Raw genomic sequence first — 24,181 nt, 5'->3', positions numbered from 1 at the left:
GACCGAGAATGCCACCCTGAGGCAATTGGTCGCTAACCGAGAAGCTCGGGAGTTGGATTTGCCTCCCATGGCCTTGTCCTCGGGCAAGTTCGACGGGGCTCCTAAACGCTTGAAGGAATTTTTGGAAGCATGTTCTGTCCATTTTGCCTTTCGCCCACAGACCTATTACACAGACCACACAAAGGTGGGATTTATGGTGTCTAATATGACCGGAAATGCCCTGGCTTGGGCCACACCTCTCGTCCCATCCAACGACCCAGTTCTTCGGGACCATGGAGACTTCCTGTCTTTGCTGAAACAGACCTTTCAACAGCCCGACATCACACATGTAGCGGCTGAAGAGCTACTCGAAGTGCAGCAAGGATCCAGTGATCTGCTTTCCTACATTTCCTCATTCAAGCGATTGGCTACGGAAGCAGGGTGGCCGGAACAGGTCCAGTATACCCTCTTCCGCCGAGGCCTAAGGGAGGAACTCAAGGACGAGCTAGCTCGCATCGCTCGACCCACAACCTTATCAGATCTCATGTCGATTGTTCTGCAGATGGAACATAGGCTTTCAGAATGAAAGGCTGAAAGGAGGAAGCATAAGACCCCAGTCACCCATCCCCCTGGTACCTCCTCTCTACCTGCCATACCATCCTTGTGCCATAAGGAAGAACCAATGCAGATAGGAACAGCTCGGCCTCCTTTGACACCAGAGGAAAGAAGACGACGGAGAGAATCTGGTCTCTGCATGTACTGCGGATCCACTGCCCATCTTCTCAGAAACTGCCCAGATGTACCACTTAGGCGGGCGGGAAACGATCGACCTCGGACCTAAAGGGGACTAGCATCCGAGGTCTAACCCTTAGTCCCTATGTTACTGTGACTGTTTCGCCCCAAGTCCCAACAATAGATGCCCGCCTCATGGTAGTAGCTATCCAGCTGAAGACAAGACACGTAGAACTTACCACCATGGCTCTGCTTGATTGTGGGGCCGCTGGGGTGTTCATGGACACTGTATGGGCCAACCAACAAGGTCTCACCCTCTTGCCACGCGAGGATGCTCAAAAGGTGGAAGGAGTGGATGGTACCCCACTTTCCTCCGGGCCTATTACTCAGTCTACTGAGTTTCTAACAGCGACCATCCTTCAACATTCCGAACTGATACAATTCGATCTCATCAGAGCTGCTCATTTTCCGATTATTCTCGGAATTCCATGGTTTAGGAAACATAATCCAACCATAGACTGGACCCGCAACACTATGGCTTTCGAATCGGATTTTTGTAAAAAAAACTGTCTCACACAACCGCAGGTTGTATCCGTGCAGATCATTACTCCTGAAAATAAGAATGTTTGTGCAGTGTGTTGTATTCCTCCAGAACTGTCGGAATACCAAGAAGTGTTCAAGGAAACTCCTGTCCTGGATCTGCCTCCACACTGTCCGGAAGACTGCGCCATAGAGCTGGTACCAGAAGCTCTGGTACCCTTTGGGCGCATGTTTTTGTTATCCTTGACAGAGAAGAAGGCCCTTCGCGCCTATCTGGACACTCATCTGACTAATGGGCTCATTCAACCTTCACGGTCTCCTGCAGGAGCCTCGTTATTTTTCATACCCAAATGGGATTCTTTGGAATTGAGACCGTGTATTGACTATCGTGGCCTTAATAAGGTCACTATTCGGGATCGTTACCCTATGCCGCTCATCTCCGACATCCTTGAGGCTGTACAAGGCGCCTCTGTCTTCTCTAAATTGGATTTGCGGAGCGCCTACCATCTCCTCCGTATCAGAGAAGGGGATGAATGGAAGACGGCGTTTAGAACTCCTTTCGGCCTGTTTGAGTATAGGGTTATGCCCTTGTGACTAGTCAATGCACCGGCCATTTTCCAGCGCTTCATGGACCGTCTCTTCTCGGATTTACTCTTTTTGAATACCATAGTCTACCTTGATGACATCCTGGTGTTCTCATCCTCTCAACAAGAACACACTCAGCACCTGAGGACAGTACTTAACCGTCTTCAAACTCAACACTTGAAGGTCAAACCAGAGAAATGTCTCTTTAATGCTTCATCCGTACCATATTTGGGGTATATCCTTTCTTCCAAAGGCATCACTATGGATCCAAGAAAGGTTTCGGCCATCCTGGACTGGCCAGCTCCTACTTCCCTTAAGGAGGTTCAGCGCTTCCTGGGGTTAGCAAACTTTTATAGGAAGTTTATAGGACAGTTCTCCCAAATAGTTTTACCCATCACTGCCCTTCTCAAAAAGGAGTCACGACCCTTTCCCTGGACAGAACAAGCTGACCAAGCCTTTCTAACGCTTAAAGAGAGGTTCTGTTCTGCTCCATTCTTGATACAGCCAGACCAAACCAAGCCTTTCATTGTAGAAGCAGACGCATCGGCTAGAGCCTTAGGAGCTGTTCTTCTTCAAGTCAGAGATGGGAAGGAACATCCAGTGGCTTATCTCTCAAAGACCCTCACTACCAGTCAAAAGAATTATTCTGTGATTGAGAAGGAATTACTGGCATTGAAGGCTGCCTGCGAGGAATGGAGACACTTACTACAAGGAAGTTTGCATCCATTTAACCTACGCACGGATCATAAAAACTTACAGATCCTCAGGAATATGGAATGCGTACATTTTCGACAAGCACGCTGGGCTCATTTTTTTAGTCAATACGACTTCATCATTACCTACATTCCTGGAAACTTAAATAGTTTGGCAGATGCCTTATCTAGGTGCGATGTCCCCGAAGTACTGCCAGAACCCACACCTGAGTTTATGTTTCCTAAGAACCGTATTGTGGGCTTGGTTTCCGCCTTTCTCCAAGAGGTCAGAATGGTCACTACGCCCGAATCAGAGGCTCAGATACCTCGGAACCAACAACACCAGGTCCGATGGTCTGATGGTTTATTGCTGGTTGGTCAGAGGTTGTTCATCCCCACTAGGACCCTACAATCTAAGATCCTAGGTTGGGGCCACGATCATACGACAGCAGGTCTTAGAGGTATAAGGGGTACGTTAGATCTTATCTCCCGTTCTTTTTTTTGGCCCACTCTTACCCAAGATGTCAAGAGACATTGTAGAACTTGTCTGACCTGTGCCAAGAATAAGAATCCAACTCACAAACCTTATGGCCTCCTCGAACAACCGGAGACCCCTATTCAACCGTGGTCCCATATTTCTACAGACTTTATCGTAGATTTACCTCTGTCTTAGGGCTGTACTTGTTTGATGGTTACTACAGATTCTTTTACCAAACTGGTTCACTTCTGCCCACTACCAGGAGTGCCATCTGCTTCAGCTATGGCGGAAGTTTTTCTAAGGGACATCTTCAAACTACATGGGTTACCTGAGGAGATTATCAGCGATCGGGGGAGTCAATATACCTCCCGATTTTGGGCGGCGCTGTGTCAGCGTTTGGGGATAGAATGTGCCCTTTCTTCGGGGTTTCATCCGCAGACTAATGGTCAGACGGAGCGGCTTAATGCCTCTCTTGAACATTATCTTAGGTGTTATGTTAATAGCGTACAAGACAATTGGGTGGCCCTCCTACCTACTGCGGAATTTGCATATAATAACTCCAAGCACTCAGCTACAGGTCTCAGTCCTTTTTTCTGCACCTATGGAATACACCCACGGGGATTGCTTCCCATGTTCAAATCCTTCTCAAATATACCTACGCTTGAAACCCATTTAGCCGAGATAACCTCTGCACACAAATCTGCTCAGCAAAGTTTACATCAATCAAGCAGCAGGCATAAGGAGCAATCTGACCGATCTCGCCTACCTTGTTCCGATTGGAAGGTGGGTGACCGAGTCTGGCTGTCCACCAAATATCTACCTCGATGGGTTCACCCGACCAAACTTACTCCCCGATTTCTGGGTCCCTTCAAGATTGTCAAACAGATAAATCCGGTGGCCTTTAGATTACAACTCCCCAGAAGTATGCATCGGATTCATCCTGTATTTCACTCCTCCCTACTCCAACCAGCTGATCCAGATACTCCTTACAAACGGAAACTAACCATACCTGTAGCCCAACAGTCTCTCCCCGAGGAGTATGAAGTTTCGAGTATTCTGGATTCCAGGTATCGAAGAGGGCGGCTTGAGTATTTGGTGGCCTGGAAGGGGTATCCCCATTCTGAGGACTCTTGGGAACCTGAGTCTTAAGTACATGCACCCCGGTTGACTCGGCGGTTTCATCGACTCCATCCGGGTAAACCGGGGGGTGTGGGCCGTGGAGGGGAGCATACTGTCACACACCGCCGTGACTGGCGTGCATGGAGCCGATGGCGTTGGAGCGGCCATTAGCCATTCCGCCACGTCTCCATGCAACGCTCAGCGGCGGTCTAGTCTTTTCGGCCGGCCGCCGGGGAGGACCTTTTTTAGCCGCTCCAACCCGGAAGTCTGCGCGTTGCAACCTACTCGCGTCAGGCTTTCGGGTTGGAGCGCTCGTAGGTTTTCTCCCTCGGCGTGCTGCCCTGCGCCTTCTCTCGGCTTTCTTTTCCCTGCTGCTGGTGCCCTTCCTCCTGTCTATCTTTTTGCCCACTCTCTCCTGGGACTCGAGGGCTCCCACCAGGTTTCGCAGGATCTTTTTCCCTTTTCCCTTCTCTTTCCTCCTGCTCTCCCTCTCTGTCTTAGTTACAGTGCTTTGCGGTCTGTCTTTGGGCTCGCCCCCGGGTACCTCTCTAGGCTTCTCCACTCCACTCCTTACTCTATGCCATATTCCTGCCGGCATCTCATCCCTGTAATTCGGAACTTACCTTCTGCAATATCAAGTGTGAAGACCACCAGAGACCATTACAAAGGGGTTTTTTGTGCCAACGGCTTTTTCCCCTCTGGTCTGAACCGGAGGAGGGGCCCCCCGGACCTTCTATTTCGGGGTCAGGGTGGCTTCCCTTTGGGGCAGATCCCTTCCACAGAAAAAAGGAAAGAAGAAAGAAGAGCTGTGGAAGAAGCGGTTCGGAGGAACTTTACATTCAGAACTCACAGGTGAGGAGGAAGGGGATTGGAGTGACTCGGAAGGGGTGAAGGGAACACCTGAACCTGACACCACCATCCTGTGACAGGGTATAGAGTATGGACGCTTTTGTACTATTCTGCGTTAAAATAAACTAGAACCGACATTTATGTGGCACAGTAAGCATCATAAACCAGTGTCCTATAAAAGAATCAAGAGTGTATACCCAATTGTGTTATGATAGGAACCACTGTAGAGCGAAGACAACCATGTAATCTATGGCACAATATCAGGCATTCTCTGAAACAAGCATGTCCATATATTGTAATTGTGGTCGGGTCAGGCCTGATAAGTGCGAGCAGCCAATCAGGTTGCTTGATCGCAGACATTACCAACTATACATGCCTACTTTCCAAACAGCCTTAATGGATGCTTTCTGGAGGCAACCAGAGGCACAGTGGCAAGACTGAGAACCACAGTCCTGCTGACTGCCACTGCCCAAGCACCAGGCCCCCCATTCTCCCCTCTAGGTGAAGGGTAGCTGGAAGTGGAGGTTTGGGGGATAGGATATAAAAGAAACATATGCTGGAACCATGGGGAACCAAAGTTGGGGTGGAATGGATAGCTAGAATCTGGAACTGGGGGGGCGGAGTTCCTTTACAGCCCTAGGAGCATCCTCATTTCCCCATTTCCCCATTTCCTAGGAGCATTTCCCCATTTCTGGTCTAGCTGTAGGAGTTTTTACATGCATTTTGGGACTCTGGTAGTGCAGTCTATAAAGGATCAATGCTCGGATGGCTTTCACTTTGTGATGGAAATACAGTAAAATGAGGTTTCTGTGTTGGCGGTACAGACGGTAACAAGCTTTCATAATCATATTGACATGAAGGTTTGGTACTGGTAATACTGGTTGGTTACACCATTGAGGACTGCCAATTGAAAGGGAGGTTTGTTGTATTGAGTGCGCCATCGATCAATATTCTGCTTTTGCTTTCATTGAGGAGCAAGAAGTGGTAATCTAGACCTGGATCTGAAGAAGGTACCCTCAGATGTTGTGGCCTTTGCCAGGAGGATTTGCGAGTTCTCTATATGGACTTCATGTACCACAGCAGAGATGTGCGAGGGATCTCCTATATACTTTGAAAGGGCAGACAAAGCCGATTCTTGTGGAGCCCCAAAGGCTTTACAGTTTTGGATTGGTGGCCACTGATCAAGACTTGGAAGCGCTGCAATCCAAGCCAGTGCAGTTCCTGTTCTCCCAATTACTCTTTAAAGGAGGTATAAAAAGCTTGTGGTCCACTGTATTATAGGCTGTCAAAGGTCCAAAAAGCTCAGTATTTCTCTGCACTTATCAAGTGATTTTAGAATCCCCTCGGAAATATTGATCAGAATGGTTTGTAACTCTAGAGGGCATGAAGACTCACTGATGGTCGGAAGAGTATGCTTTCTTTGTTGTATCATTGAAATTGGTCCTTGACCAACAGTTCTGAGACGTTGGCCTTGAATGGAAGGTTCGATATTGCTCACAAATTGAATAGGCGATTAAGATCTGTATTAGGTTTCTTTAAAAGGGGAGGTGCGCTCTATCTTTCTAGACTTGGAGGAGGGTGTGAGGGTGTGAGAGTAAAAAAAAGGCCAGGTAACAAAGTATGCATTGCAGTGAGAGGTGTTCCAATGTTTTCAAACGTTGACAATTTGGTTTGTGTATATGGATGTTCAGTCCTCTGCAGTGCGATGAATCAGAAATGATTCCCCCAGAAAACCTGGCCTGGGTCCCTACTCAAGTGTCTAGCAAAAGGCAAAAGGCTGATTTTTTCTGATGATCTTGACCCTGGGAGTGGTGTTCTGCTAGAGGAGACCACGCCAGGACCATTGCTCGGCAGATATCATCTGCCGGTCCTATGAGGGTCCGTGTCTCCCATGACTTAAGTGCAGAGATTGTGCAGAGTTGTTCCCATGCAAGCGGGAAGCTTGCCCTCTGGAGACCAGTTCTGCAAAGACTGTGCAGTGTGAAGCAAAAAAGAGGGAAGCTTTCCAACCCAGAAGGCTGTCTCTGGTGGCTGGAGCAACAGTGAGCCTCAGGAGCGAAGGGAGTTCCTATTGCAAGTGGTGTGGATGACTGCGGACTAAGAGAAGCGGTTTGCGTTTTGCGAAGAACCACAGAAGTAGGAGTCCTGTGAGCAGCAAGGGAATCGGAAGCGCACGCCTTACCCGGTGAGTCCACAAGCAGGTAGTGACACCAGAGTGCTTGGTTCCCGCTCGCGAGTTCAAGGCAGGTGTTCAGCAAGTGGGCAATACTCATGCATGAGTGAAAGCAGTTTTGAAAGTAATTTTGAATACTGAACTATTGAAAAGCAGCGAAAGCCTTATATAACAAAACCAAATGACTGTAACTTTAAATGTGTGAGTGTGGAAAACCCAGCAATCCAATGGTGCAATATTGTTAACATCTAATAGCTACAAGCATATCCCAAGCCAAGAGACACTACATCAAGGCAAATACAATCCAGCAGATATTGTCAATGGCAGAGAGGGGCTAATGAAAGGTCCATAAATTGTGAATCCTGTTGTCCATACTTAATACAACATGTGGTAAAAGCTGGTATAAAACAAGAGAGAGGGAGAATACGTCCTTATCCATGTCAGAATGTGGTTAATTGTGTAGTGGGGAAACAAGAGTGACAAAAAGGCTGCCCTTCTGAAAAGGATATTCAGAAGGAGAGGAGCATTATTTACAGAAGAGTATTAAAGAGAACCAATGTGAGTCTTGTTTTCCCTGAAGAGTTGTTAAATGTTTTTGAAGCTGCAAACTGTTGAATGCTGTGAAGCTGTTGTGAACCCCTTGTCTGTTAATCTTAAAAACAAAAGCACTTGTTGTGAAACACTTCGGGCAGGGGAGTATATCCGGATACCAAACCTTTGGAGGAGTAGGCCTGGCATGGGAGTAAGCAAGGTGTGAACTGCGGTAGTAGTAGGTCTGGCATGGAAGTAAACCAGATGGAAGTTAAAGAAGTGCTACAAAGTGGATATGACAGAGACAATTCATGTGGTTTGTGGTGGTGAAGAAAGAACTGTTACAAAGAAGTTGTATTTCTTTAGAACGTATCCGCTGTGGCAAATCATCCTGACCAAGACAATTATTGTTGCTATTGATGAACTGAGAAACTGTTCTTTTTCTAAGGAGGATAAATCGTATACTTGCTCAAGGAAGAAGAAGACCCTTATATTGTTTTTGTTGATTCACTGGAGTGTTGGAACTTTCTGTTGTCAGGTTGAAGTTGCTAAGAACTGTGTTGGAACTTTGTTGCAAACCAGGATTTCCTTATTTTATTTTCTTGAACTGTGAAGAAGAATTCCGCTTCTTAACTCTATGGAAGGAGAAATCACCCAGGTTTTAAGGAGAGACTATTGTTACATTGTGAAGTCAATCATTATTGTTTTGAATTGCCATGAACTTCCTTATTTATTCATTGTACATATAAGTTTGAGAGACAGATATCCTTTGTTAGAGTGTTTCCTTTAGTTTATTTTAGGCAAGGAAATCCTTGTCTGTGTAGCGATAGTAAGGAGTTCATCCAACCTTCTAATTTAATAAAATGGCATTTGTTCAGAAGCCTTCACAAAGTTGTCCGCCTCACATTTCTGACCCCTCTCAGCACGCTCAGGGGTTTGTGACTCAAGAATGCTGGTTTGTTCATTAATATTTTGAACAGTTCAGGCGTGCTGTTATGGGCTTCTGAAACTCTTGGAGGTAGGTATTTTGTCAAATGTCTATGGTACCCTCTAACATGGATTTTTTTCAGGCAATTTTACATTTTGTCTTTTTTGATTGCGTCCAGTGTCTGTCTAGTCATTTACTCTCTATTTTAAGGTTGGTTAGGACTTTACTGTACCCAGCCCTACAGGTAAGGGGTGTATCGGCTACTTTTACTCCCTAAAAATAGGCAAATACTCTCAAAAAATAATAATAGAGACTAAGAATACCCCCAATAAAAAATGGAAAACAGATCTTTTGCCATTGCTTTCAGTCACGCAGCTCCATGGTTATGTTTGGACCAGTAATGAACGTAGTACCACAGGAAGAAACTACAGTTATAACTCACAGTTTCAAAGTTTTCTGGACCAGTTTGCACTACTAAAATCTAAAACAATCAGGGATAAAAACAATAAACACTCCTGGTACACACCTGCCCTGTCCCAGATTAAAGTAAGGAAAAGACAGCTTGAAAGACTTTGGTTAACAGACCCCACGATCGAAAACAAAGCAGTTTGGAAACAAAAGCAGTACACCTATAAAAAGCAAACCTATGAGACCAAAAGAAATGTCTATAAGGCAGAAATTGAGTCGGCTGGACACGACTCAAAAAAGTTGTTTGAAATCTACAGGATCCTAGAGAAACCCAAAGTACAACCCGCACAGTTTACACCCACAAATGAAGACTGTGAAAGTGTACAGCAATCATTCGCAAACAAAATAGAATCGCCTCGAGCAAAGATCTTAAACTCTTAACAACAACTACCTACCCAGCAACAACCCTTGCCGGACGAATACTCCCAGCTGCTCACAAGCTTCTCCTTCAAACCAGTATCCAAAGAAATGATACTCGATTCATTAACATATATGCGCCCCACAACATGCCATTGGGAGATCTTACTATCCAAAATCCCTTTTTTGGTGCGCTTTGTGAACTCTTCTTTCAGTCACAGAAGTGTCCCTAACAATCTGAAGGAGGTGGTAGTCACCCGCCTACACAAAAAACCTGGATTAGATCAAAACAACCCAAGCAATATGCGCCCAATTACTAACACTCTCTTTCTGCTTAAAGTGATAGGTAAAGTCGCCACAAAGCAGATACAACTGCATCTGCAAAAAGGGCTGGCATTCTTCATCAAAAGCAATCTGGATGTTGTGCTTTCCACGGCACAGAGACAGCTTTGGTGGATCTGCAATCGCATATGCTAAGTATGGTGGACAGGGGAAAATCTGCCTTACTTATACTTTTAGACCTGTCCGCAGGGTTTGATTTACTTGAACACACTCACCTTTTGGACAGTCTGCATACTTTTGGACAATGTTCCAAGGAGGCAACCAACTGGATCAGATCTTTCCTTGGTAATAGGAAATGCAGGGTAGGCTGGGGAGAGGCAGTTTCAGCTCCCGGATTGGTACAGGGCAGAGCCCCACAAGGAGCTTGCCTGTACCCCTCACTGTTTAACATTTACATCAAGCCTCTTTGCGATCTCTTAACCACCTGTAAGTTACAATTTTCTAACTATGTTGACGTCACGCAGCTCCTCATGGAATTGAGCGGTAACTATTTATTTTATTTATTTATTTTTCATTTGTAAAGCGAATAAACCCTGAGGCACCAGGGTGCTGTTGCAAAGCAGTTACATGACACATAGGTTACATAGGCAATGTATGATCATGCCAGGCACATACAGGCGGCGACACAGTCGAATCACATGTACGATTTGATTGACAACTGGATGACGCAGAACTCAATGTGCCTGAATCCCTTTAAAACGAATGATCTTTGGCTTGACATCAGCTAGATCTAAACTCAGCCCAGAATACTCCCATATGTATATCGGGACAAATCGGATCAAAATCCAAGACACGGTTAAAACTCTAGGAGTGTACATGAATACCACATTGAGCTCAGAGGCACACGTGGATGGAGTAATAAACAGTGCCCAATACCATCTGAAGGTACTGAGGAAGGCAATACATCTCCTGTCTCAAAAGAACAGGATAATCTTGTCCAGGGCAATTATCCTACCCCGCCTAGACTATTGTAATGCCCTTTTGATTGGGGTAAACACTTGCAGCATTAACAAACTACAGACAATACAAAATGATGCAGTGCGCATCATTTATGACATTCTTAGGAGAGAACACATCACCAGCGCCAGAAGGACTACACTGGCTACTGGTACAAGCTAGAATACGTTTAAAAGCACTCACCCTGGTACACAGATGTATCCATGGAAACCCCCAACATACCTCAAGGCTAAAGTCAAGTCTTATATACCATCCAGACAAATCCGATCCAGCAGCTCAGGTACGCTGAATGTGCCCAGAAGCAACACATGTAATGTAGAGGCATGGGAAGATCCTTTGATCTAGTCTCAGCACAAGCATGGAACTCTTTGGCAACAATGCTGAGATTAGAAACCAAACAGCAACCTTTTAGGAAGCAGCTTAAGAACCTTCTGTTCGACTAATCCCTCATCATGCACCATCCCCCTCATGGTCGCCTGCGGAATTATATGTCGTCCCGATTTTTGGTCTGGTGTGTATGTGTAGCGCCCTGATGCCTTCAGGCTTTTTGGTGCGTAATAAACAAATAAATAATTTAAAAAACTGCCTGATCAGAAGAAGTAAAGCTGTAGATTTTTATGTGTATGAATAACTAGGTGCAAAGAAATAATTATTACCAAACTAATTCAATTTTTCAGTTAAAACATATTTTTCCCACTTATAAAATTCTCTCATTGAGAACTTGAATCACATTTTTACTCCCTAAAAAGTCCTTTTACTTCCAACTTTAAAAAATAGGCAGTATAATACTCCCACTTCCAAATCTTATCTGGAGCACTGATCATATCACTTATCAGATGCTTTCATAATAGGTTTTTGATCTCAATTTATGTGCGGGCCAGGTCTTCTCAGTTTCCAGGTGGAAAGATTTTCAAGATTCTTCTGGGTCATTGGGGGTGGGTTGAAATCTTCTGTGAAATGTTCTGAGATCTTGTTGTGGATATGTATGTGAGGAGGGTGCATTTGCATGCCTACGCTGAGCATGGTTAATGGCTCAGATTAACATTTCCTAAACTGAGATGGTCAGACCAAAATAAATATTAGACAGCATGATACCCGGGATGATAACATCTGGTCAGGATGGCATTCAAGTTATGGCATTTCACATGAAAGAGTGCACCAGTTCATCAAAACAAGTGGCATCCCCATTCAGTCGCAACATTATTAAAGGATTTGCATGTCAAGGTTAGGTTAAAGATGTCCCATCACAATTTTGGTGAGTAAGGTAGCAACTGTGGCTATGAAGTCTAGTTAGTCTTTTCGGGATTGATGGTTAGCCCTGGAAGGCCAGTAGATCAGGATGCAGTTTTGCTAAGAGGATTTAGAGAGAATTTTCCATCAACATGTGCTCAAAACACTGGTAACTTTTGAAGGCCTGGTGTGCAATTTTAAGGGAATATTAGTGCATGTGACAGGCCGCCTTAACGGCTGTGTCAGGGGAGGGAGGAAGCCCAACCCCATACAGCCCCGTAGGTGCCTGAGCGTGCGTGGGCAGGCCCACTCCCTAACCGTGCTTACCTGCAGATGGTGACAGCGGGGCCGCAATGGACCCCACACCTCCCACAGACAGGAGAGAATTTGGCTGGGCTGCAGCGGGTACAGCCGCATCCCAGGAGACTGCACGGGACCGCAGAACCACCGGTGGCAGGATGCTGCGGGATGCCTTGAGCGTGATCACAACGGTCATAGGAGGACGCAGCAGAGCAGCGCCACTGGATGAGGAATATGACACATGCCAGCGCAGCACATAGAAAGTGAATGCTGCTCTGTGAAGAATGATGAAATCCCACACCAACACACAGGGGGTCATTACGACCCTGGCGCTAAGGGGTTAACAGCGCCGTAAAAGGCTGTGGCGCCGTTAACCCCTTAGCGCCCAATTACGAGGTCCCTTTGCGGGACCTGACCTTAACGGCTGGTATGGACCAGCCGTTAAAGTAGGGACCCGCAAAGGGATCTTCGAGGTAATTACGGTACCGCAATTTGCGGTACCGTAATTACCACCTTGCCCAGTCCCATTGAGCCCTATGGGCCAAAAATGGGAATGGGGAAGGGCCAATGTTCAATGGGGAATTACCGCCCTGCCAACCTTGGAATGGGGTGGTAATTCCCCATTGAACATTGGCGGACTCGTTACAACACCGGCAGCAACCATGGTGCTAATAGCGCCATGGGTTACCACGCCAGTGTTGTAATGAGGGCCACAGACTCTCCCGTTCACAGAATCCACTAGCCCAACCGGGAATGGAAAGACACAATTAGGCCTGTCCCCTGGACTGGACAAAAAGCATCATAGGTTTCCTTCGGGCCTCTACAAGGCCTTGTGAGAAATGTGGCAAGAAGGGTGGGGCTTAAAAGCCCTTATCAGCCCATCCCTGAAACTTCCCCAGACACACCCCACAAGAAAGGTGAGTGATTGGGGTGGGGTATTTAAGAAGGAGTGTATGAATATTTGTGAGAATTAGTTGTGTGAGCACACGAGGCGGAGGAGGACATCCGAGAGACCAGAAGAGGAGAGAGAGTTGGAACGAGGGGTCCATGGAGGGTTTGAGCATGTGAATTAGGAGTGTAATGGTGATGAGGAGGTAGTGGTAGTTGGAGATGGAGGTTGTGGGAGCAGTAGAGTTGTAGTGGGAAGGAGAGGTGGTCATGATAGTAAGCAGAAGAAGTAGTGGCCGTGAAGATGAAGACTAGACAAAGAAGAGTGGTAGTAGCAGTAGAGGGGGAGCAGTAGTAGAGTGGTGGTATTAGTGAGAGGGAGCAGTGGAAGAATAAAGGGGCTAGTAGTGGCAAAGAGGTAGCATATGAGGGAGAAGGCACAATTGAAGTAGAAGGCAGTAGTGGCAGTAACAATTGGAGGAGAAGTAAGATCAAAGGTTGGAGGTAAGAAGGAGGAGTCCAAGGTCTGAGGGATAGTAGCAGAGTCAGAGGAGGACACCTTCGGACCCAGAGCAGGAGAGGGTCAGGCGAGTCTGTGCGTTCAAGGAGAGAAAGAGAGTGGCGCCGAGTTGAAGGAGGCACCAGCCTTAACATTCGTAGAACACTAATGAAGAGAAGGTACCAGGAATGCCCCTTCTCACCCCCATGAACATGGCAGCCCGAAGAGTCAAGACAGCAAGATGCAACTCACTGTTTGGACAGCCCCCAGAAGGGCCAGTGACATCCACATATGCGAACAGATATTCTCTCAGACAACCATTCAAACCTTATCCAGTCAACATCTTTATGGATACAGGTGCCACTACACTGATCATGGAACCAAATGCCTCAAAGGATCAGATTGACTAATAACGGAAATCCATTGTGCTGACGTCATTAGTGACACCACGACATAGCAACATTAGTCATGAAGCAAACTTGCACCCATGCATGAAGTTACATGGACACACACGTGCACACATGAAGAACATGCTTACACAGTTCCGTAGATAGAGGACAGATACACACACATACTGTCAAAAGCCTTTATTATTTTTCTCATTAGCCAAATGCAGCTTGCAGATGCCTATTGCAACTAACCATATGGAACTACAGGGTCATATAAGGAACCTGGAAGGGCCACATACTACTAACCTATAAGAAACATAGCACAATATAGATATATAGACATCATAGAATAACTGTAGTGAGGTTATATGAGGCCACAGGCCTCAGGAAAAGAGACAAAGGATTGCAGAATTAGGCTGCAAGAAGCAGCATGCCAGGGCTCGTAGCCAATGTCAACAATGAGCAGAACATTACTGGGCCTCGGAGACAAGGATCAACCTGCAAAATGCTAGCATAAATCCTCACAAATTGCAGACCAGAGAGCTCGATTTCACGGTCCCCAACAACGTGGTTCGGCCGAGCCAGACAATGGTCATTCACCCGTGGTGGGAAGCGAGCAGATCCCAGCGACACAGACATGAAGTGAAACATGGATTCTTTAACAACGTTGCAACCCTGTGGGCACTCTCAAAGGCAAAAGTGGTAATATTGAAGGTTACATTGGGAACACATAGGGGGTCATTACGAGGTTGGAGGTAATGGAAAAACGATGCCGGTAAAGGATTACCGGCACCGCATACCGCTCCGGCCTATTCCGACTCAAGAACACGGTATTAGAGGTGCCGCCAATAACGTTGTTGCTAATAGCGGCATGGGCGCGGCACGCAGCCCTTCAGGCCGGCAATATCGGTATGTCGCTAAAAGGAGGACATCACAAGTCAGGTGTACATGCAAATACCGGCATCATGAAGGCGCTAATACGGGATACCGGGATGCCGGCGATACCGGCATCGCGAACCACCCACAAACAGCAATGTCCAGTGTTCCCAACTGCCACAGGTACACACAATCAGCACAGGTGGTGGCAATGAAGTCTGGCCCAATACAACACCCACACACCACACCCCTCACCACACCAAAATGATTCCAATTGTAGTAGCAATACTGGGGCTGGAGGACATGCTTGCATTGCTACACCACCAACAACAACAGGCACCACAGAGGAGACGCAGGAGGAGAAGGAGGGTGAGACAGGCCCAGCAAGGCCCAGCAAGCCCCACCAGTACAGCCAGTGGTACCACGCAGGCAGCCCCCAATCCCTTGCATCAGAGAATCCCTTGCATCAGAGCCAGTCCATTTAACCTAACCCCTGAGCAGATCCACACCCTGTACCGTCTGGACTGGGACACCATCACCACCATTGTGGACATGATACATGATGACATCGTCAGCCTGATTGAAATACGTACCGCCATCCCACCTCTACTGAAGGTAGTGTCTGTGCTCCACTTCCGGGCCACAGGCACCTACCAGCACACAGTAGGGCACATGCATGGCATATCACAACCCTTATTTTCTCACATGCTGAACCACTGGCAGGCATGCCAAATTGTATTGGTGCACTTGACTACACCCATGTGGAATTGGTGGTCCCGCATGCAACAGATGTGGTGTACCGCAATCGTAAGCTATATCACTCAATCAATGTACAGATGGTATGTGACTCCGGCAAGATCATCACACATTGTTGTGCCCGATTTCCCGGATCAACTCATGACTCAATGGTCCTGCGCAACTCCACGCTGCCACGCTACATGGAGCGACATGCATCACGACGTGCCTGGCTGCTTGATAAGTAGCAGTGAAAGGGGGGAGAGATGCACAAACCACCATGTTGTCATTGTTGTGGTGACAGCACGATGTCCACATCCCAAAACACTGTGCCCCAAAGCATCACAAACTGAATCTGACTACCAATTCCCATAGCAAATAAGTAAGCTGCACACCTATCACAACATGGCAAACTTAAAAAAAACACTAGGGGAGTAAAAAAATAAAGAATACATAGCACAGAAAGAATTTTCTGGCACATTCTTTGATCTCTGAGTGTGTACAAACATTGTTTCATTTCCTAGGTGGTTTTATAGACTTCCTAACACCCAACTCAGACTGGATGCGACAGCCCATTAACACCAAGATTTTCTAAAACGAACAAATCTCAAATCAACAAAAGTGTCGCCTGGCAGAGTAGTCAATCAAAGGAGTCTAATTACGAATAAACTTTAAAACACCCCACATCCCACAACACGTGCAGCAACCATCATCGGACCTCACCCTCCGTAACACAATCCAGCAACATGCTGTGAGTATTCACAATGTAAATGTCTGCAGCAAATCACTGCACAGGACAAGCATCCATGAGAGTGCACGTAACAAAACCACCAAGGGAATCCACTGCTTGTCACAGGGCCACCACCACACTGGTGCAGCATGTCACCATGTGAATAATCAAAACTGAATGCCAAATAATGGAGAGACTACTGCCAACTCTGCCAGTCAGAAATTCTTACAGAACACTACACATCACATATATATCACAAACACAGCGGTATGTGTCCACAATGCATGAGCAACATCAAGACAGTGTACACCGTGCATCATCTTGAAGATGCAATGCACACCATTAGGCCATGGCACAGCACACATTGAGGGAATTAAAAATGTGTGCATACAAGCAGGGACATGTGCTTGTAACCAACAGATATCTGCAGGCATGTGTGATAAGTACAGCTGTCCATCATGAATCGACTAACACATACCTTATTTTTCTACCATGCAGGTGATAGTGGCTATCCCTTGAAGCCGTGGCTCCTCACCCCTGTCCAAAACCCGCAGAACAGGCACGAGGAGGACTACAATCGTTCCCATACCCGTACCCCTGTGGTCATCGAACAGACCTTTGGCCTGTTGAAGGCACATTTTCGCTGCATTAGCCGGTCGGGTGGGGCACTCCTCTACAGGCATGAGAAGGTGGCCAAGTTCATCATGGCATGTGTCATGCTGCACAACATGTGTATCCGACGGAACGTGCGCCTGCCCCCTGACATTGAACTGCAACCACCAGGTGATGATGAAGGGGATGAAGAAGATGTGACCGCACACCATCTCGGTGCCGATACACAGGAGGGACGTGCTGTGCACCAGTCTGTGATTGGACAATATTTCTAAGACACATGGGTGCAGAGGGTGAAATTAATGTGGGACAGAGGGCACTGGGTGTGGGAGTACATATACACTATGCACTGTATAGCAATAAATGACAAAGATGCAATAAGAAATGTCCACTCAAGTATTTTTTCTGCTACACAACGGGTGTATTAAACTGTAAAACAAAGTGCTCAAACCCTCCACCTCAAACACACCCTGTCCCCCCTCCGACTCCCCCCACAACTCCCCCACACATGGCATGCAATGTCATGGTACTTGAGTCTCCACAGCTGTGCACATGCAGGCTGAGCCTCCAACTAATGGCCTGTGTTTGACTCCGGGGGTGGCATTTTGGGGCGGCACATGGTGCGCACAGACCTGCGCAGGGGGCTTGTCTGCGTGGAGCTGCATAATGACGTGGTGCCCGCCTGCTCCAGTCTGGGGGCAGTACGCTCTGTCTCCATGGAATCCGCGATGCAGGAAAGGACCTGCCTCAGAGCAGACACCTTCTCGCACATCCGCGTGATACTGTCCACAATTGCCTGTCTCAGGGAGGCAGTGTTGTCCCGCTCCTCCTGTCTTGCCTGGGCACCGTCGGACACTAACTGCCTGACAAGGGCAGTGAGCTCCTCCTGCCGCTGCACCGAATGTTCGATTAGCGGCACCCCACCCCGGACACCGGTGGAGGTGGATGCTGCATTTGTGACATTTGCAGAGTCGTGTGTCACCTTTGTGGGGCTCATGCTCCCTTGCCCTGGCTCCCCTCCAGTCAGCTCCGGTTCACTCTCATAGGTCGAGTACAAAGGTGTGACCTGGGGTGATGGTGGGTGACTGGGTGTTGCAGGTAAGTCCGAGGAGTCATCCTCCACAGGGACACACACCTGGCCCTGGCTCTGTGCATCCGAGTCCGTCTGGGGTGTCGTGGCTGCCGCCTCCCCAACAGAGCTGTTTGCTGCTGATTGTGCCCCATCGGCCACTGTGTCCTGTGCAGGGGCCACAATTGTTGTGGGGACTGTAGCAGTGGCCCTTAGCGGCACCAGAGCCGTGGCTTTCTGTGATGTCTGGCCCTTCTGTGCCTGCCATGGCTTGGCTGGCCCTTTCGATGTCGAAGGCCTGTTGCCTTCTTCCCCTCCCCTGGGCCTCTTCCGGGGAGTTGTTGCCTGTGTGGCTGAGCCCCAGGCCTCGCTGTCAGGATCAGAGCCTGTGGGGGACCGAGAGAGGAACTGCATCAGTGATGGTTCTACATGCATCATGCATACATTGGTATTATTGCTGTTGTACACATTAGAGGGGATTAGGTATTGGAGTTGTCATTCACATTGCTTGCCATATGGGTGGAGCATGCAGGCATCCCTCAGGGTCACACATGTTGGAGCTACCGTATGCTGTGTGACATGCAATTCTATTGTGGATTGAGTGCAGTGTGACTAATGACGTTTTGTTTTTTGTGTGGTGTGTCTCAGGTATGCCATTGCCATGCTGCATGCATGTGCATGTGTCTGTGCTGCGGACGGCATTTAGGCAGGGATGTGTCAATGTGTATGTATTGGGCCATGCGTTGCCTCTTTGGACGGACAAATTGGTGGACTATCATCATACTTTGCATTACAGTGTTTTCTTAGGACACTCACCTCCATCCGCCGATGAGGTGGCGCCACGTTCCATCTCGCCCACACCTTCTATTGCCTCAATGGCAATAGTGCTGGCGCAGATTTCCTCCCACCGGATTAGCTTGATGGGTGAGCTAGGACCACCGCCCTTAGCCATGGCCTGGCTCCGGTTTGCCGACATAATGTTCCTGACTCTCAGGCACAGATCGTCCCATCGCTTGCGAACATCCTTGATTGTGCGAGGGGTGTTCCCTACGGCACTGACTTTTTGGGCAACAAGTTGCCAGATCTCTTTCTTCTTAATCTGTACCTCTCTCTTGAGGCTGTTGGCAAAAACAACCTCTGCATTGTCTGCCAGTGTCTGCCAGCATAGTCAGCTCGTCCTCATTGAGCGCTCTTTGCGCTGTCGGGATGCGCCTTTTTTTACAGCCTTGGGCATGATGCTGGTGGTGAGGGTTGATATCTGCAGTCGGAAATAGGCTCCAGGTCCTGTGTGGTGAGGATGGCAATGGATTGTGTTTTTCAAGATGGCCACCGTGCTCTTTCCCGTTCCTGTGCGATGACGCTACTTCCGGTTCCGCTTATTAACAGGCACCGCTATTAGCGGTCACCGCTAATAGCGGTGCCCGCTAATGCCGTATCCACTGATGCCGGTCACGTTATTTAGTGGAGGACTTCGGCGGTTGTGCTGTCTGTGCTTTCCATGATGCCGCTAAGGGCCATTTTTTGGACTTTAGCGGCATGCCGGTAATGTCGTTACCGGCATGCCGCTAAACTCGTGCACGTGAACTCGTAATAGCCCACTATGAGCGGGCTCTTTACTACACGGACACGGTACTTGTTCCATGCCGGTAAGGACTGTTTCTTAACTTCAACCTCGTAATGACCCCCAGAGTCTTTCTCATCACCTTGAGAAGGTGCACTGAGCGCTGAGAACAGAGCTTCTTCCCAGGCCTGAGGAAATCAGCACCAGCCAATCAGGGAACACAAATCCAGCGGTGGATGGCAGAGGGCAAGGGCCAATGGTACTCCTGCGGCCCTGCAACAATGTAATAGATAGTTTTTGGGTAAGGGACAGGCAAACCACCTGTCATTCGAGGACCAATAGAATAACCTCCATAGGTGCTGTGTATAAGCACCACCACCCCAACTACCCAATTCAGTAACCCCGTAGGTTTTTGGGGACGAGCCCCATGTTGTGACGCTGTAACTGAACAGAATTGCCCTGCACGGGCTCGGGAGCTGTGATTTCAGGAGATTCTCAATGTCCTGTATGATCCCTGTCTGTTTGTGTAATAAATGACAGTTCTAACTTGCCCTTGGCTGAGTCCTCCATCTGTACACTGGGGAGGTTGTTGTTGGGCCCTGGCAGCGTGAACGGTGAGCTCGTAGTGTGTATCCCACTCCCTCTGTTATACCAAAGCCAACAAGCTGGTAGCAGAGGATGGTTCACTACGCCTGTTCGGCATAAGATGCCTCTTCCGCCGCAGCGCCTGGAGGGCTGGGAGGTGCCTCACAGAAAGTGAGTTCTATGGGAGGTGGACCCCCATGCAGAGGCCGTCAGGTGCCAGTTTGCATGGTGATATTCGAGCTCTGGAAGATGTATCAGGAGGACAAGGGGGAAGTAGTGAGGCGTCAGTAGATGCTGAGCCAGCAGGAGACCCCAGGCGCATCACCCTCGGCCCCCGCTCCCCCACCTCCTCCTGACGACCAAACCAAAGGGACTACAACAGAAGCACAGGTAATATACCCTGCACGGGAATTAAAATCAGCTGAGGGGTACACAAATCCAACATTCAAACCTCCACTTATACCAAGGAGGAGGGGCAGAAAGGGACGAGCAGCGAGACCCAGACAAGCGCCAAGGAGGGCCTGGAAAGAATAGCATTGAACGAGTGGGAGGAGGGCAAATACTATTGAAATTAGATAACAGCAGGAGATAAAGGAGAGGCAAATAAAAAAGTAGCTGGCTGTAAGGAAAACAGAGATAATGGAAGAAGTAGAAAGGCAAGAGAAGGAAGAAAAGGAGCAATACGAGAAGGTGCGAAGAAAAAAGCAAAAGGAAGAAAAAAAAGAGCGGGAGCAGCGAGAGATGAGGAGAAAGAGGGAGCTTGAGGAGACAGACAGGCAAAGGGAGCAAGACGAGAAGGAAAAGCAAGTTTTGGTAAGAAGGGAAAAGAGGAAGTGGGATCTAGACCGTCTCGCAAGAGAGCACAAACGCAAGGAGGAGGAGGAGCATGCAGTAAGAGATATAAGACTGAAATGGGGATTGACCGCGTCTGACGATAACACAGGAAGAGATAGGTAAGTGGAGCAAGATCGCAGCAAGACATGTAATAAGGCAGCCGCGCTGCCAGACAAAACCAGCTTAGAGTCCTCCATGAGAGGGGACACCGGAGGCTGATGGACTTAGAAGGGAAACCACAGGGAGACAGGATACTGAGGAGACTGAGCTTCCATGATGACTTTGACAGAGACCTGGGAGAAACTGAGTCGGAAGACGACTTGGTAGAGTGAGGACGATGGGATGGGGCAACCTGTTAGTCGATCGACAGGAAATAAGACCGATCGAAGCTCAACATGGGGAGCAGACAGAGACGCTGGGGAATTGCAGGGTGACAAAGACGAGAGACCACGATGGTCCAGGGATGCATCGCGCAGCCTGGATGGTGTAACTCCATATGCGCAGAGGCTTAGGGACCTCCCAGCACGAAGGAGGGGATGGGGGAATGATGGGGGAATGGTAATAGCGTTCACCACCACAAAGATACCGTAAGATCAGAGGGGGTGCTTAAGTTGACAAGAGGATTGGACGGGGAGATTGGGTTCACACAGATGCCCTTACTGGAAAAGGGAGGGGGGCGACCTAGTTACATATCATGGAAGCATATAGACAAGGAAAACGAGATGTAGGCTACCCTCAATAACCGCGGGTGCAGGGAAATGGATAAACAAGATGGAAAGGATGACGAACGACAGAAATTAGTAGTGGGTGACATTAAGGGGTTGTTAGTGGCGACCCTCGGAAAGGTTGCTGATGATGTAGGGAAAAGGGCAGGGTACCCAGGAGTAACAACCCAGAACACTGTGCACAATGGTTTGCTGTTTGCTAACTGCCGAGCAGCCGTATGACGAGCTCTGGGGATGCAGTACCCAGACATGTCAGACATTAGTGCAATTATGGCACGCAGAATGGGGGAAGACAAAGACCCCTTACAATATATTCAGGCTATTGAAGTGTTATGGCTCCTTGAAACACAAGAACCATGGGATAAAACAGTACAATAATATCACTAAAAGCTTTCATGGTCTTTTGTCATCCTTATTTCTTTATAATGACTATTAATGTCACACAAGCAATTCTCAAAGTAGATGCGAACATCTTACTCACCCCCATATTTTAAATTTGGTCCTGTGAGACACAATAACATGGGAGAAACCCGTTAATTCTCTGACATATTCACAATTATGCCCAATATTACTAGTCATTTCAAAATATACGTACAGATCCACAGTACAAATCCGTGCACCTGTCGCACAATATCATATTCTCTAGATACATATATTCCAGAACCGTATATAACAGATTTGCAGTCTCTGCTTCGTATCCTAGGGTCATAAAAAAACACTCATATGTATTCTTTTATTTATGTCATCTTCTTGCAACATGTTCTGACAAACTTATTATACATGCACTTCTTATAGAGACTTACCCCCCTAGAAGATGAAGAATGGGTGGGTAGTTCTTAAGCCAATAGGCTTCCTCTTTCGATAGTGTTTTTTCGCATTTGATTGAATTATTTTGTATTCCTTATCCTTATTGGTTCTGTTTCTCTATTTCAGACAAAACAAAAATTGCCATCAGAATCTAAAAGCCTGTGCGTAGTTTTACGTCTCAAACGGGAGGTCCTGCGACATAAATGACCCACAATAATATATTAGCATATATTAACACACCCGTGTCCCAACCTTTCCGCATCATACAAAATAATAATGTGAATAGATGGTGCATGTATTTTCAGCCTGATAAGTATCATCCACACAGGTTGTTTGTTACTACATGTCTGGACAGTGTTCTACGCGTCCATCACCCGCTCAATTGTAATGCGGACGCTAGTTCCGACCAAACGACCTTATAACTATGCCTCTCCATTTCCATTGTAACTTATACACAATACAACCACGCTTACCACTAAAACTGGCCACAGTGCCATCACATCATGCGTGCAATCCTCTTCGGGATCTCATTTCCTTCTTCCTATAGTTCCGACTCTTGGAAATGAAAAAGGGAACGAAATTCGGCCCTTCTTCCTACTGGGGCTATAGGTATCAAAGATGGACTATTTTACACCTATTAGAATTGAGCCAAAATACAATGCCCGCCATGTTGAATATTAAAACCCAAACTATGTGCCATACTTCACGGTCCTCTATAGTTCACACATGCCCTGCATCGTTGACTAAGCGATGTGCTCATAGAGTGTTCATCACAAGAAAACTTCTTCCCGGGATATTCCCTCATTATACATATTCCTAGAATGGAAAATGACACAAGATTTTATATTTCAAATTTTGTATTGATACCATCTCCACATGTGCGAATGATCGTCTCTTCTAATCACATAGTATATTATCGAGATGCATTGTATACATGGCAGCAGTGACATACCTTAATTAATATAATGCCCCATCACAATATATTGATGACAACACAGGTTTTCCAAATCTCCTGTTCTTAACCCATCACCCGTTGCATCTCCTTACTCATACATACAACAGAATAATATATGCTCAGCTCTTACTAGGGCCAGTCACTGGTGACCCATACATATGAATGTGCAGTCTTATGTTGATATAGGAGTCATTCCCAATGTATATTCTCGTTAGTATCACCTCCCACCTTTGGTCTAGAGGTGTCTATTTAGGTATGGAGAAAACAAGTCCAAAAATATTGCCGATTCATCATACAGGTGAATGACATCCTGGACAAATATGATTCCTTCATCCATTGGGGACAACTATGATTCAATCATCTCTTAGTCACCAGAGCATTCCATTCAACTAAAACATTCAGGCCTCTCGGTACTGTATCAAGGACATATATCCAGCGCTGTTCAATGAGGTGGAGTATGGTTCCCATATCTCCTCCCCTCATATTGGTTTTGACAGATTGGAGCACAAACCATCTTCAATCTGTATCCTTGTGATTGAGTTTTGCAAAATGCCCCACCAATGGCTTGTCTACAACCTTATTACGTATACAGCTCCTATGTTCTGATATGCGTTGTCTTACCTACTTGGTTGTTTTGTCAATGTACATAGGTTGGC

The 24,181-nt window shown here is 47.2% G+C and overlaps 1 long non-coding RNA gene across 2 annotated transcripts in view; it reads right to left on the bottom strand.

The window, feature by feature from the left end:
* The window catches only part of LOC138566038 (uncharacterized), a 268,484-nt gene that overhangs the window by 55,503 nt on the left and 188,800 nt on the right, over nt 1-24,181 (bottom strand). For both annotated transcript variants that reach the window (XR_011301803.1, XR_011301802.1), the window contains exon 3: nt 22,567-22,687. This is a non-coding gene — a long non-coding RNA (uncharacterized lncRNA). The remainder of the gene's footprint in view (nt 1-22,566; nt 22,688-24,181) is intronic.

The sequence above is a fragment of the Ambystoma mexicanum genome, chromosome 2p, assembly GCF_040938575.1.
Source record: "Ambystoma mexicanum isolate Mex_15411 chromosome 2p, UKY_AmexF1_1, whole genome shotgun sequence".
In the NCBI taxonomy this organism is placed as follows: Eukaryota; Metazoa; Chordata; class Amphibia; order Caudata; family Ambystomatidae; genus Ambystoma; species Ambystoma mexicanum.
The sequence above is the reverse complement of the archived record's forward strand: the minus strand, read 5'-3'. Positions and strand labels throughout refer to the sequence as shown.